Genomic DNA, 14,974 nt, shown 5'->3' on the forward strand with positions numbered 1-14,974 from the left:
AAGAAGAGAGTGTGAGGTTGGTGGCTTAATGTGAGACTGTATACAAGTATCATATAAAGCAATTAAGGTCTACAGCAAGGTGGTAGAAAGGAATGGAGTGAAGTGGAGATTGTATGTCTAGACAAAGCTTAAATTGTATATGGCTAATTGAAAGATTTGTAAAAAGATGTCAAATTAGTCTAAGGTAGTTCCAAACAAGAGTAATATTACTTCATACCACCCACAAGTATGAATGCATGGCTGTTTATTATAAGACGTGGAAATTTTCCCAGAGCATGATACAAAATGATGAGCTATAGGCTATGTTACGATATAGACCATGTTATTAGGGGAAAACCCTTTGTCATTTTCTAACTACATTTACCTGTTCAAATGATAGACATTTTGTATGCATCCATTCATTTTGATTTATCATCCAGGCTGTGAGCTATCTGGTAGTTTCATTTTAACTAGTGAACTTTCTTTAAAACAGGAATAGGCAGAGTGCTCAAGAGGTCCCCAGAAATCCACAATGATATATCCTCTGTAGACTGCTGGCAATGGTTGAGAGAAAGCCTGATCTGACCTAGTCTGGTGATCAGATGACTAAACACCCTAACAGTTGTCTTGGAACTCTCATCCAATAACAGATCCTCAGCCAAGCCCAGGTGGAGCTCCAGGTGTCCAACTGTTGAGAAAGAGGAGGGACTGCAAGAGCGTGAATGGTTGAATCCAAGTTTGCGAAAAGCACAGGGACAAATAGCCAATCGAAAGAAAGTACATGAATTATGAACCAACGGCTGTGGAGCCCCTAGCTAGATCAGGCCCTCTGGATAAGTGAGACCATTGAATAGCTTGATCTGTTTGGGAGGCACCCAGGCGGTGGGACCAGGACCTGTGCTTAGTGCATGAGCTGGCTGTTTGGAACCTTGGGTTTACACAGGGACACATGCTCAGCCTGGAAGGAGGGGACAAGACCTGCCTGTACTGAATCCACCAGGTTTAAATGAATCCCCAGGGGTGTCTTGGTCCTGGAGGACATGGGAATGGAGGGGAGGGGCTGGGGGGAAGGTGGGGGTGGGGGCGGGAGGGGGGAAGACAGGGGAACCCATGGCTAATGTATAAAATTAAAACACATTAAAAAAAAAAAAAAAGCGTTCCGTTTTGCTGGGCGGTAGTGGTGCATGTCTTTAATCCCAGCACTCAGGAGGCAGAGCCAGGTGGATCTCTGTGAGTTTGAGGCCAGCCTAGGCTACAAAGCAAGTTCCAGGACAGGCTCCAAAGCTACACAGGGAAACTCTATCTTGGGGAAAAAAAAAAGTCAGTTTTAAATGTCAGAGACCTTCCTTATAATCAGACAGAATGACTAGTATAATCAAAGCCACAGATGCCAGAAAATGATTGTAAAGACTGTGTTGTCTGCCCTCCATCCTTTACGTCAAATGTCTTCAACTGTCTTTTTTTTTTTTTTTTTGTCAAGGCCAGTCTCCTTTTTATCACAAAACCTCTCTGATTCTATCCATCCTAGCTTGGCGTCACCCTCCAAACCCCACAGTGCCCAGCTTGTCCCTCTTGTGTTCCATAGATTGCAGGACAGCGGGTGACGCTGAGTTTTGTCACTCTTACAGTTAGCATGTTCCCCAGTAGAGCTCTCTACGCCAGCCTCAGAGAACTACTTTACTTTTTTTATGAAATGTTCAGACAATCAGTGCTGAAATGAACACAACTTCACTGTCCCAAACAAACAAGTTAAAGCCATGGCAGCATTCATTCTATGGTTTGATTGATTGATTCAAATATACTTGATTATAAAAACAATGGCAGCTTTCTAAGAAGTGTAATTTTCAGTGTGAGAAAATTATATTGAATGAATTTCAACAATTAGAACTTATTTTCTGTTCACAATGTTAATTTAGATTCTTGAAGGAGGAAAATATTATATTCCATGTTAAGTTGGGTTTATGCAAAGCTCTTTGTCCAGTGAGTGTCCCATTGTGTGTTTGGAAATCCAAATACTATTATATCTCTCATCCTCTGAGGTACATTTGAGACTGTTGAATAGACTATAGAACCAGATAGAATGTCAAAATGTTCCAGGGGTAACACATGTTTTTTAGCTGTGACCTAGTCTGTTTGTTTACTTTCACTTGTTCAAGGAGCAAAATATTTTTGAGACATTAATATAATGCTTTGTCCAAGACCTACTTTTGACTCACAGAGCATCATTATATTTGATCATTTAAGGGGCATTTTTATAAGCCAAGTGCCCGAGAGAATATACCTTCTGGAAGGATTTCAGAAAATAGTAATGACTATCTTTCTTATTTTTAATTAACCACAGATAAACTAGATAAGGAAAACTACTCCTCCTAATATGTTAAAGAGTTTCTTTGTCAATACAGCCCACACAAAGGCTGAGATAAAATTCAGTGGTAGACTGCTTGCCTAGAATGTAAAATGCCCTGAGGTCCATCCCTAGCATCACAAATGTACACACAAACAGAAAAAAATCATACATACACACAGAAGAAAAAAAATACAGACACACACACACACACACACACACACACACAAACACATCAAACATGGAACTTCTGAGTTTTTGTTTGTTTGTTTACACTTATAAGACAGATGTACTGGATTGGAGAGATGGTTCAACAGTTAAGAGCACTGGCTGCTCTTCCAGAGGACCCAGGTTCAATTCTCAGCACCACATGGCAGCTCATAACGGTCTGCACCTGCTGCTTACAGGGGATCCAACACCTTTTTTGGTCTCTATAAGCACTGAGCTCACATGGTACACAGACATACATGCAACACAATACCCATAAGATAAGTAAACTAATAAAAATGTAAAAAGATGTACTAGTGGGATTGGCAGGAGCCATATGACTTCTTTAGGGGACAAGACCTGAGATTAGCATGACTGGCTCTCCTTGTGACAAGATGCTGGAGACCCAGACCCACTTAGCAAGAACCTGTGGACAGTTCGCTGCATGATTCTGGGCATGACCCCGGGAGTGTGTATGCTGCCTGCTCTCCTTGCTTTCACCATGCTAGCCATACTGCTGGCCTGAAAGAGTCACAGTAGATCATGAAGTTTAATATTACATATTTGCATAAGTGTCCTGGAAAGAATGATTTTAACCATAAGAGTTTTGAAGAAAAGTTATTAAATAGATGACATCAAAAGTTAATGGAAACATTCAAGGAACAGGGAATAAAGTAGAATTATATAAACCCACAGCTCCCTCATTTCTAATAACTGTGCCAGCATCCCAAGAAGTTAAGGGAGATGAACATAAGGACAAGGGACAAACAGTGCCAACTATTAAAAGTAAGTTTACAAGTTATGTTGCCTATAGGATAAATGGAAAACCCTGCTATGTCCCCAGAGGAGAGAGAGAAATACAAAATGTAGAATGGATTGATCCACCTTTGGCTGTTGAGTTGATCATGAGAACCCAGACCTTACCAGATGTAAATATTAACCACAAGCAACAAAACTATCCTTTGCCCTGTATGATGCTATAACTGCATGTGTGCCAACTAGGCACATTGCTCTACCTGTATGTGTGCCTAGTTAGAAAAGTTCCTTTGTAGCTTGCGAGGCTGTTCATGCTCCTAGCAGTAGAGATATAGATCAAAAAGGCAGTGGCCCCTAGTTGGAGAGTTGGGAGACAGAAGGGGGAAGAAGCAAGAAACAAACTGGTGATTATTGTAACCATGTTCAGAAACACAAGGAAGCAAACCTGTAAAACTGTTCATGTAAACCATCAAAATTGCACAAATAAAAAATGTCCAGGCTATCTGGGGCCACTTGTTTTAACAACAGGAGGTCACAGTTTCTTCTTGGCACCGACTTCACACATCTGACCAAGTTCATCAAACCCATCTGGAGCAAAGCTTCCAGCATGGGATGTCATAGGACAAGCATTAAGTAAGATGATGTATGCAGCGCAGACTAGAGCAGATCAGATCACACAGAGGAGATTCAAAGTTTGTTAAACTGACAAAAAATAAATAAATAACGTAAGAGGAAGACTGATGCTAGTGTGTGCCACCCATGGAAATAATCCCTCCTTTGTGTAGTGAGAAATCTCCATAGTTAGTGATGCTTTAGAGAAGCTCATCACAAAGTACCTGGGCGCAGATTCTACACTTGCTACTCTAGGTTCTCCAGGAAGTGAACAGCAACATGAGATTTTCTAACATCAGCAACAGTCTGGACATCATGCATCAGGTGCTTGGACAACAAGCACAGTTGGAAGAAACAACCAAACCTGTCAGTTTTTATATCTTCTATGATTTATTTTAGTGTAGTCATGTTTTCTAGCTTTCAACATTCACATTTCTAGCCATTCACATTTTTGTAGCACTTATGCTTAAGTACCTAGTATTTGTGATGTCATTGTAAATGATACTATTTGTATTTGAATTACATTATTAATTTTTAGTTTGCATAATATCATTTTTACATGCATCTTGCATCTTGCAATATTACTGCATTTATCCATTTCATTATCGTTCTTCTGTATATTCTGTTGGGTTCTCTACATAGGCATCATGTTATATGCAAATAGAGACAGTTTGAGGGCAGGTGAGATGTCTCAGTGTGTCAAAGTGCTTGCATCAAAAGCCTGATGCCTTGAGTTAGATTTCTGGAATTCATGAGGGAAGGAGAGAAGTGACTACTAAAATTTGTCTTCCAACCTTCACACCAACACAATGCCATCTTGGTCCACACTCATACACTTACTGTGGCAGAGTCCATTCCTCTGAATTGAAACAGTCCCTCCAGAAGGGCTCAGGGTGGGGAGGTTCATGAAACTCAAGAGTAAAAAAACTTCACATGGCTAGAAAAGCTGAAATTTGCATGATTGAGAAGGCCCCTCCCCCAGGTTACTGTAAGTTCCCCCTTATAGAACTCACTAGGTCACCAAGTTGAACTTCGGTAGAATTATTATCTGTGGGTTCACTATATCTGGAGTAAGTAGGTAGGTATGTGTTTGGTTTGTGTTCTGTCTCTTCAGGAACTTTTTACACAACATGCACACATACATACATACACACACACACACACACACACACACACACACACACACACCCCACGGGAGAAATATAATAATAACAATAAAATTTAGAGTTTTCTTTCTTGCTTCCTCATTATGACACCTTTTGCTCTTCATTTTCTTTTGTTAAAAAATGAAAGCACATCATACTGGTTAGGATCTGTAGTATAATATTGAATGAGAATGTTGAGAGCAGATGGCCTTGTCTTGGACCTGCTCTTGGGGGAAATTTTGTGGTTTTCACTATAAAGTACAATGATAGATGTGAATTTTTGAAGCTATCTTCTTTATATTGAGGGAAGTTTCCTCGTATTTTTGGCTTTCTGAGAATTACTATTTTGTCCCTTGGGATCACTGTCTTCCATTGCTTAATATCTAGAAACTTGAAAATAAATATTTTGTCATTTGTTAGTTGTTTTGCACAATAGTAAATCTAATCCCCGTTATTCCATTTTGGCCAATATCAGAAATCTAAAACTGCTCTTCAAAACTGAACAAACTAACACAGAATTTAACTGTAACTGGATTTGGTTATATCTACTATGACACCCATTGCTTTTACTGAAACCCAGGAGTTTCGAGTCTCCAAGCAAGGCTGGTTGCCAAGATGAGAGCGGTTACTTGTGGATCCTTCCAAGAAGCCACTGGGCCCTTCTCTTTGTTTCTGTGACCTTGGAGGACACTTTCCCTTTCGGCTTTCAGTGTGACATTAAAGGATACCATGTAAAGAGAGTAGCTCCTGAACATTCATCATCTATCATGTTTTGTGCCATGAAGTAGGTTCCCTTGTACAACTAGAAAGAAGAAACTAGAATTGTTTGGGCATGATGGCACATTCCTATAACCCCAGCATCAGCAGAGACAGGAGGATCTGGAGTTGCATCTTGGCCTGGACTATGTAGTAAGAAGTACTGCCCCCAAAAGAATGAAAACATTATAGATACATGTGTGTTCATGAGTTTATAGGTGCACATGTCTATGGGAGAGTATAGAGACCAGAGATCAGCTTCAGAGGTTGCTCCTCAGGATAACTTCCATCTCATTTTCTGAGGGTTAAAAGGAGTTATTGAAGTAGAAGTGTTTCCACTAGATTCTCCCAGACTCTCTGGAAAGTTTGGTTCCACAACACTTAGATTATGGCTAACATGCTTCTTAGGTATAATATTCAGACTCTCTCTCTCTGTCTCTCTTTCTTTGTCTGCCTCTTTCTCTCTCTCTCTCTCTCTCTCTCTCTCTCTCTCTCTCTCTCTCTCTCTTTTTCTCATGTTTCTTTGTCAAGTTCTATCACTGGCCAAATTCCCCAACCAGAAATCTTACCCCATTGGTCAAGTACTGCTCCCACACCTAGGAAAATTTGACAAGACACATGAGACCAGAGTCTAATTTTGGACAAGAATCTTCCTTATAAGTGGCCTCTGTTTTTTTGGTTTTGTTTTTTTCTTTCTAAGGTGTTGAGTTGGGTCTTCTTATGACCCACATGTGATTCCATTGCATTTAGAGCTGAAGATGGCTTGATCTTGGGATATCCATAGAACAGTCATAAGGAATGTATGCAAATAAATTACAATGTGAGTACAATTATAAGAAATAGCATTGTGGTAGTAAAAGAAATATATCACTTTCTGTCTCTCAGGCACTTTTATATCTGTATATACACTATCTGACCGACTTTTTGCACAGCCCAGCCATGAGGTACAGACTATTATGTCTACTTCTCTAGTAAGTAGAGCTGCAGGAATGGCTCAGTTAATTAATCATTTAATAAAGCATTTGTTGTGACAGCAAGAGGACCTGAGTTCCATACCCAGAACCTATATATATATATATTAAAAAAATAAAACAAAACAAAACAAAAAACAGGCATGGTGGTACACCTGAAATCCCAGGGCAAAGAAGGGAAAGGTAAGTGGATCTCTGGGGCTTAATGGTCAGGCAGCCTAGACTACTTGTTGAGTTCCAGGCCATTAAGGGTCTATTACTCTCTACACATTGTCCACTTGTGAGTCTCTGTGTTAATTCCCACTACTGCAAGAAGAAGCTGCTCTGACATGGGTTGAGCAAGGCACTAGTCTATAAGTATAGTGATGTGTCATTATATGGGATGTCTTTATCAACCTCCTCCTTTCAAAGCTCAGAGACCTATGCGGAAGAGGAGGCAGAAGAAAAAGATTCTAGGAACCACAGATGATGGATGACTCCAAGGACAGAGTATCTTTCAGGACTAATAGCCTGGAGCACATATGAACTCACAGAGAGTGTAGCAGCATGCACAAGACCTGAACAGTTTCAAGCTAGGTGGGGTCCCAGCACTGAGAGGGAGAAGTGGACACGAGGTTCCAACTCTGACTGTCTGCAATTATTACCTGCTGGCAAAGGGAAGTCAGTTTTCTCCAAGACTTCATAACTAGGTAGGAGGAGTTATCTAACACAAGACAAACTCAATGGTATTTTTGTGGACTTTTTATTGAATTTTACTTTGTTTTGGCATTTATTTTGTTCATCTTATTGGTCTTTTGCCTGGTTGTTTTGATTTTCATTTTCATGTTTTTGAAATATTTTTCTTGCTTTTTTGAAAAGAGGGAGGAAGGAGAAGAGAAAGAGAGAGAGAATAAAGTTGGGTAGGAATGTAGGGAGGATCTGGAAGGAGTTGGAGGAATGGAAAAATATGATCAAAATACACTGTATAAAAACATTCAATAAAACAAAGGGGGGCTCTGTGTGGGAAGCTAAAGTGGAAGTCATCCAGAGGGGTAATGGCTGAAGTGAGCCTCTGGCCTTTACACTTACCTGCAAACACCTGTGCTCTTGCCAACACAGGAACACACACACACACACACACACACACACACACACACACACACACACGCGCATGCACGCATGCACAGGACAGGACTGACCTCCTCCCTGTCAAGAGAGGTTGTCCCACTTCAGTGGTCCCTCCCACAGCAGCAACAGCTGTGTCACCGGGTGCTGCTGTGCTGTTCCAATGTAAGGGAAGAATGCCTCAAAAAGACTGCTACAAAGTAGGGGCAGGAAGCAAAAGTCAGGGAAGCTGTGAGTTGCTCCCCCACCACTCCTTGACAAATGAAAGAGGCCATGATTTCTCCTAACAGTTAAAAAAAAAAAAGTCCCTGTAATGAAGAACTTGGTTTGCTTGACTTTTTTTGCTTAAATGACAGGTCAAAACCTTTCCATTCTAGCTAATGGCTGCAGATTCAGCCAGCCAAGGGTTTTCAGGAGGGATAATGATGAGGTGCTGGGCTCGGTCTGCCTGAGGCATTGCCTGCAGGTTTTAACTGCCAGGCCATCATTTAATAACTGGGACGGCAGGGGTATTTCAGTTATTTTTAGCCTGCCATCTTGACGCATTGTAAACCTTTTAAGCCAGAGAAGTTTTCTTAAGTGCTACAGCACTCTGAAAACAAGAAGAAAGCCTGGTGTTGGGGGCATCTAAGAGATTAGTGGACAGGCTGTTCCCAGCAGACAGGTGAACTCTGACCCACATGAGGGCAATAGATAATTAGAACTTGGGGATCTTTTACAAAAGGTGAAAGTGGAGTGTCAACCAAGTGCTGTTTAACTTCCCATAATCTTTGCAGATTTTAATGAGAGGACAGGACGAAGAGGAGGATGGAAAGGCTTGCAGGTAGATAGGGAGATCTGTGGTGAGGGCTTGTGTCTCCGAGTTCTTCCCGATTAATCCTTTCATGTCTTCTTTCTCTTGGGTTAGCAGAGGTGAGGCCAAATATTGATGATATTCACTGATTCCACCTCCAATTTTTACTGAACAACAAGCAAAGGACTGTTCAGAGCACAGAATGCAAGTGATTTCTGGAATAGTCTGGGGTAGTGAGGGAGACATAGTCTATAAAGAACGCTTACTAAATTTGGGGGAGGAGGTTGTGATAGCTCAGCAATTAGGCACTTGCCACAAAACCATCAGGACAGGAGTTCACATGTCCTGAATTCCAGATGAATGGCAGGTGTGGTTAGCAGCACGCCTGGAATCCCAGCCTTGCAAGCAAAACCCTAGAGCAAGGCAAGATCTCTGAGTTTGATTGACATGCTGTCTCAGTGAGTAAAGTTGAAGGTCAATCAGGGATGATTTCCCAGCATTAGTATAGGACCTCCACATGCATGTGCATACTTGTGCACATGTACTCATACAAACGTAAAAATGTGTGTGCACACACACATGCACAAACACATACAAATATGCATACAGCACACATACACAAACAGAAATGGAAGAAAATAATTGGGAGAGTCCTCCTTCAGTGGCATATCCAGGATGCTAACTCTTGCAAGCACTACTGAATAGCTGTACTGTACAGGGCGCTGAAGTACAGGGGAAGCTGAACCTCGAGGTCTCATTTCAGGAATCCCCAAATCACATGGGGAGAAAGCTTATGTCACAGACCACAGGAGGGTTTGGAGGGGAGGAAGCATGGAGACAAGGAGGTGACAACATCTCCGTGTGACCAGAAAGGAGGCTTTCCTGAGAGCTCTAACTGGAAGCAGCTGGCTGAAAAGGGGGGGGGGACCACCCCAGAAACAGAAATCAGTGTGAAGAAGGGTTCTTTTCATGGGTTCCAGTGGGCTCATCCAAGTGCAAGGCAGAGTATGTGGAGGGAGACACACATAGCTTTGACTCTTCAGGATCATTTCCTTGACTTCCACTGCCTTCCATGGGCCAACTGGGCTGTGGTTTTTCATAGAAATTATCTTTTACTCAGTTTCACTGGAGCATACATTTTCCAAGGTTGTTTTTTAACAGTATTTTCATTACACAGAAGCACAGAAAGTCACACACATACATATGCACACACACACACACACACACACACACACACACACACACACACACACACGCTGTTAGCTGTTAAGTTTTAGGGAAGAAGGGGGTTCACCAGAGAGTCAGGGATGGATCCACCTTCAGGAAAAGGGTTTATTATTCAATGAGGTAACAGGATCTGAAATAAAGTTCCACCAAGCCCAGAAACCTATTCTTTTAGGGTCCCCTATGAGAGAATCAGGAGGGAGGGGCATTGTACTCCAAAGAAATGATCCAAGGTCAACTGGCATCCTCTAATGGGTCTTAGCTAAAGCAGGAGTTAGAGAAGTCCCGAAAAGAACATCAGTCTTAGTCAGTGTGGGATCCAATAGGGCTACTAGTTCTGGTTTGCATCCCTTCCCTGTTTGGGGCCCTTTAGAGTCTTGTTCCCTGGAAAGTCTAGTTCCTAGGAAATCAAAAATGGGTGGGAGGAGTACTGGCTCTTGTGGGAACTGTGAGAAAGGAGATTTGCTATAGGGTCTGGATTCTGACCTTTAGAAATGAAAAAAGAAGGAAAGAAAGATTGCTATCATTGGATGTCTTTTGTGGACTGTAAGCTACAAAGCTTACATTACTGTTCTTATCAAATGTTCGTCACTTTGTGATATATCTATCCATGTCCTACACTACACACTGTCCCAGTTATAGAATACAAAGTTGATACAGAAAGGCTTTTCCATCCAGACGATGTGCCTCAGAAAAGGACATGCATAAAACACATCCAATATAATTTAATGATCATAATAATAACAACTTGTTAAGTTGTGAAGATAAGCAAAGATTACAAAGAGAAGAGAGACTGGTGGTACACATCTTTAATCCCAACACTTGGGAGCCAGAGGTGGTGGTTCTCTAAGACCAGCTGGGTCTGCATAGCAGGTTCCAGGACAGAGCTACATAAAAGAGACACCTTATCTAGAAGAAGAGGAGGAGAGAGGGAGAGGGGGGTGAGAAAGAAAAGGCAGGGGAGAAAGGGAGAAAGAGTAGGAGGAGGAAGAGAAGGAGGAGAAAAGGGGGAAGAAAAAGGAGGAGGAGAAGCAGCAGCAGCAGTTGGATTCACTGGAAAAACAGCAAAGGACTAAGCCAGCTGAAAGAATGAAGAAATACCTTTAGAATGACTCCATGGGGCCAAGGACAGGCACATGCAGAGGAATGAGTGAAAGTGAACCCAAGAGGCTAATTAAGTGGAAAGAAGTGAAATGTTAGCATTGTGAAAAGTTTAACATAGGATGAAAAGTCACAGATATTTTAATTGTAATACTTACATTTACAATGAGGGCATAACAGCCTGGATCATAAAGGAATACAGTCTTGATGAAGTAAGCAATTCATAGAAAAAGGACACCAGACTAGAGAGAGAAAAAACAGGGGAAAAAGCCATTTAAATAGTTCGGATCAGATGTGGTAGTAGTCTGGTCTAGAAAAATGGCATGCACTCAAGTGTACAAACACACACACACACACACACACACACACACACACACACACACACACACACACACACACCAACTACAGCAACAAAGCCAGTGGATGGCAAACCCAAAGAGACATATAGTGTATGCATCTAAATGGCGACATTTTACTGACCAAAATGAAAGTCAATGGTGGAAGGCAACGGTGAGTTCTAAGCTTTTAACCTGAGAAAACATGACACTTCTTAGAGTAATTACCTCTCTTCCACCTCTTTTTGTGTATAATAGTGAATTGCAGAGAAATCACTTTTGCATAAATTGTTCCTATGAGGGGCCAGTTGGAGACTCATAATGTAGATCATGGTGCCTAAGGAGAGGCTTTCTCACCAGTGTTGGGTGAGACTGTGTCCTGGACTAGGGAATGAGAGTGACATTGAGAAAGGTACCACATTAGCCAACTCATCAGTCTATCTGAAGGATGGAGGGAAAGGTAACAGACACAGAAGCATGAGAGAATGCTAGGTCCTCGGCTTTGGCTGATTGTCTCTGTTGGCTCTACAGAAGGTTTACTTTCCTACCAACAGGGTCTAACATACCTTTCTGTTTGGATCCTTCCTCATCGCTGCATTAATTAACATTGCATGGAATAGAAAATATAATTAGAAGTAATTCACAGTGATGATGACCTCATTGAGTACACTGAATATTAAGAATGGCAACATCTTTCTTCTGCCACAGGAGCCCTCAGTCTCTTCCCAGTCTCCCACGCCCTCCCATGTCTGGGAATTTTTAACCCTGAAAGCAACCTCACACCATTTTGACTGTCATTGGAGAGCTCTTTCTATCAAAGTGAGGAAATGAAATGAGGTGAACTGCAAGTTATAAATGAAGACACTTGAGAACTCTCAGGTGTCTCCAGGCTATGCACGGAAGTGATTAATCCACGAGAGGACTCGGCCCATTTATCTCTTGTCTCTTCTCATCGCATAAACACAAATTCTCTGTTACATCCCCAATACATTTGTTGGAAGGAGGGGGTGAGGAGATGAATTAAATGAACACCCACTCGATAATTCCTGACCTTTCCCTTCGTGTGACAGTTTTATCAGTCAAGCTGGGAGATAATATGATGAGGATCAAAAGCTAATATTCCTTCCTGGTGAAAAAAGGATCAATGGCACTTTCACCCACAGCTTTATTGAAAAATGGATGATAATAGCTCAAGCAACACTCGGCCAGAGAAAGCTACGTGAAGCTACATTTAGCAGACCTCTAAGAAGATGAACTATACCTGCAGTTGTAGAGAGACCCACCGAGGGGGTGAGGGGATGCTTCTTAGAATGATGCAGTGTCACATTTCCCCAGCCTACCAGATGAAACCTGCCAATGACCTGATATAGTGGCTGTTATCCTTTGGTGACCTTAAAACCTCTAGCCCTTCATGGCCAAGGGGAGGGGTCCTGCCCATCTTCTGTGACTCTAGGTGGGAGGAGACAAAAATGCAGTCATTTCTAAATTTTATCATCATCAACAATTAGAGCTTTAAAATAATTATGTATCTCTGAAAAAACTGACTTCTGGCCTCCAGGGGAGATATTCAAGTACATTCTTGCTTCCCTCAAGGCATCTAATTAATCTACCTTCAAGAAGGAATGTTAATCTTAACAATCAGAATATAAAGTACTAAGCAGACTGAGTTCTTGAGTTATAAATACAACTATAAGGTGGGGGGAGTCATTCTCCTGATGCTGAGGATGTATGTCTGTCCAGGTGGGAAATGTTAGGCAAAGTTTTCTCCTTCATTGGGTTGCTGAAGACCTCCATGGGAATTGGATCTAAAACACTGAAGATAATGGCTGGATTTGCTCTCTGCCCTTGTATGCTAAAAGGCTCAGCTGGGGAGCCAAGACAGTCTCCCCTTGTGATTCCAAAATGATGCCTGGTCTTATTTCTCAAGGAACAGAAGCCAAGTGTGGTCTGGCTATCCTCCTAAGCATCTCTCCCCTTCTTTCTGGATTGTTCTCTCCAGAAGGATTATCCCTGGCTCAGTTCTTACTTCAAGTTCATTCTTAGTAAGAAAACATACCCCAAATAAAGGCCAAAGGAGTACCCACGAGCTTCTACTCACCCCAAGCACAAAGAAATACTGGTTTGTTACTACTTTTTAGGGGCAAGCTATAGATTCTCTTATTAAGGACAATCTACAGACTCTTCAGTTCACACCACCTCCCCTCAAAAAGGTGAAGATGTAAGAGCATTTGTTCAAAAGCCCTATGAATTTCAAGATGGCAGCTTCAGAGTATGAGACCAAGCATGGACACTGTAAGTGTGGTCCTCACAGGATGGTAAATATCTCACACTCATGAAGCATGATGGAAAACAACTGTGCCCTTCATCTCTACCATACCTCTTCTGTGGGCTTTGGGATGAGGAGAGCTGCCACTCACATCCCACCTTGGTGGAGTCTTTGCCTTCATAACCTAGACCTATCCCAGCAATTAGCTTGATTGCATTTGTGTTATAGAGCCCATGTCTACAAGCTATTATTAGCATGCTCAATAACTAACCATAATACCATTAAATTAAAAGAAATGTGCTTGCCACTATTTTCTAATGTCTCACCAGGGAGAGACCAGACTACCTGGCAGTCACTTCATTACTCTGACAGAGAAGATTAAGTTACAATGACCTTTATACTTACCTTACTATCCAGGCTGGTTTGTACTCACTCCTGCCCTTGATCAGACCACAGGCTTATTCTGCAATTCCAACACTAGGGCAGCTGGCACAGGATGATCTCTAAAGCTGCCTAGCCAACTAGCATAGCAAAATCACTGAACTCCAAGTTCAGTGAGAGAACCTGCCTCAAAATTAAGGTGCAGAGTAATTGAGGAAGCATTTATTTCTGGCCTCCACATGCACCTGTACACACACAGGCATGCACCTACACACATGCATGTACACTCCCACACAAACGATATTTTCCAAATCTTTTCATCAGCTGACAAGATTCTTCTTCCCCTACGTACATAATATGGTGTCTGATTCCATGACTCAAACCTGCTTCAGATTCACTGGCAGGGACACATCTACACAGTTGTGTAACAGAGACGACATAGGTAACAGATAAAAGGACATAAATAGACACCAGAAAGAAAAAAAGAGAGCCCTGTGATGCTTTCTTGTCACAAGTCCCTATGCTTCCAGTATGCAAAGTCCATTTCCTGGAATGCTCACCTATTCACAGTGTTGAATCATGACACTCCTTTGCTACCCGACTGTCTCTCATGATTTGGAGAGGAACTCCAGGATGGTTGTTGTCTTTACACTGACCTATCACTGTCAGTCACAAGACACCTCTCAATTCCCCTGGCTGTTTTCTTTAACTCCCCATTGATACCCTGTGTGGTCCAACAGTACACACCTGCACCTGTTCCCCGTATTATGAATGGACTCCTGGGCATCTACACAGGCTCCTTTTCACAGCTCCCTCCCTGTGTCCTCCCCTGGCTCTTTCCACCTGAGTATGTCTAGAACATGGAACCTTCTGTTGATTTCTTTTCATATTTCTGAAGGAATTCCTTCTGAGAGAAGAGATAGAGAAAATAAGAAGTCTGCTGGAAGATTCTTCTTGAGGTCACTTGAAAGCTAAAATTCCTAAAGCACATCAAGACATA

Source organism: Onychomys torridus, chromosome 7, assembly GCF_903995425.1.
Source record: "Onychomys torridus chromosome 7, mOncTor1.1, whole genome shotgun sequence".
NCBI classification, from domain to species: Eukaryota; Metazoa; Chordata; class Mammalia; order Rodentia; family Cricetidae; genus Onychomys; species Onychomys torridus.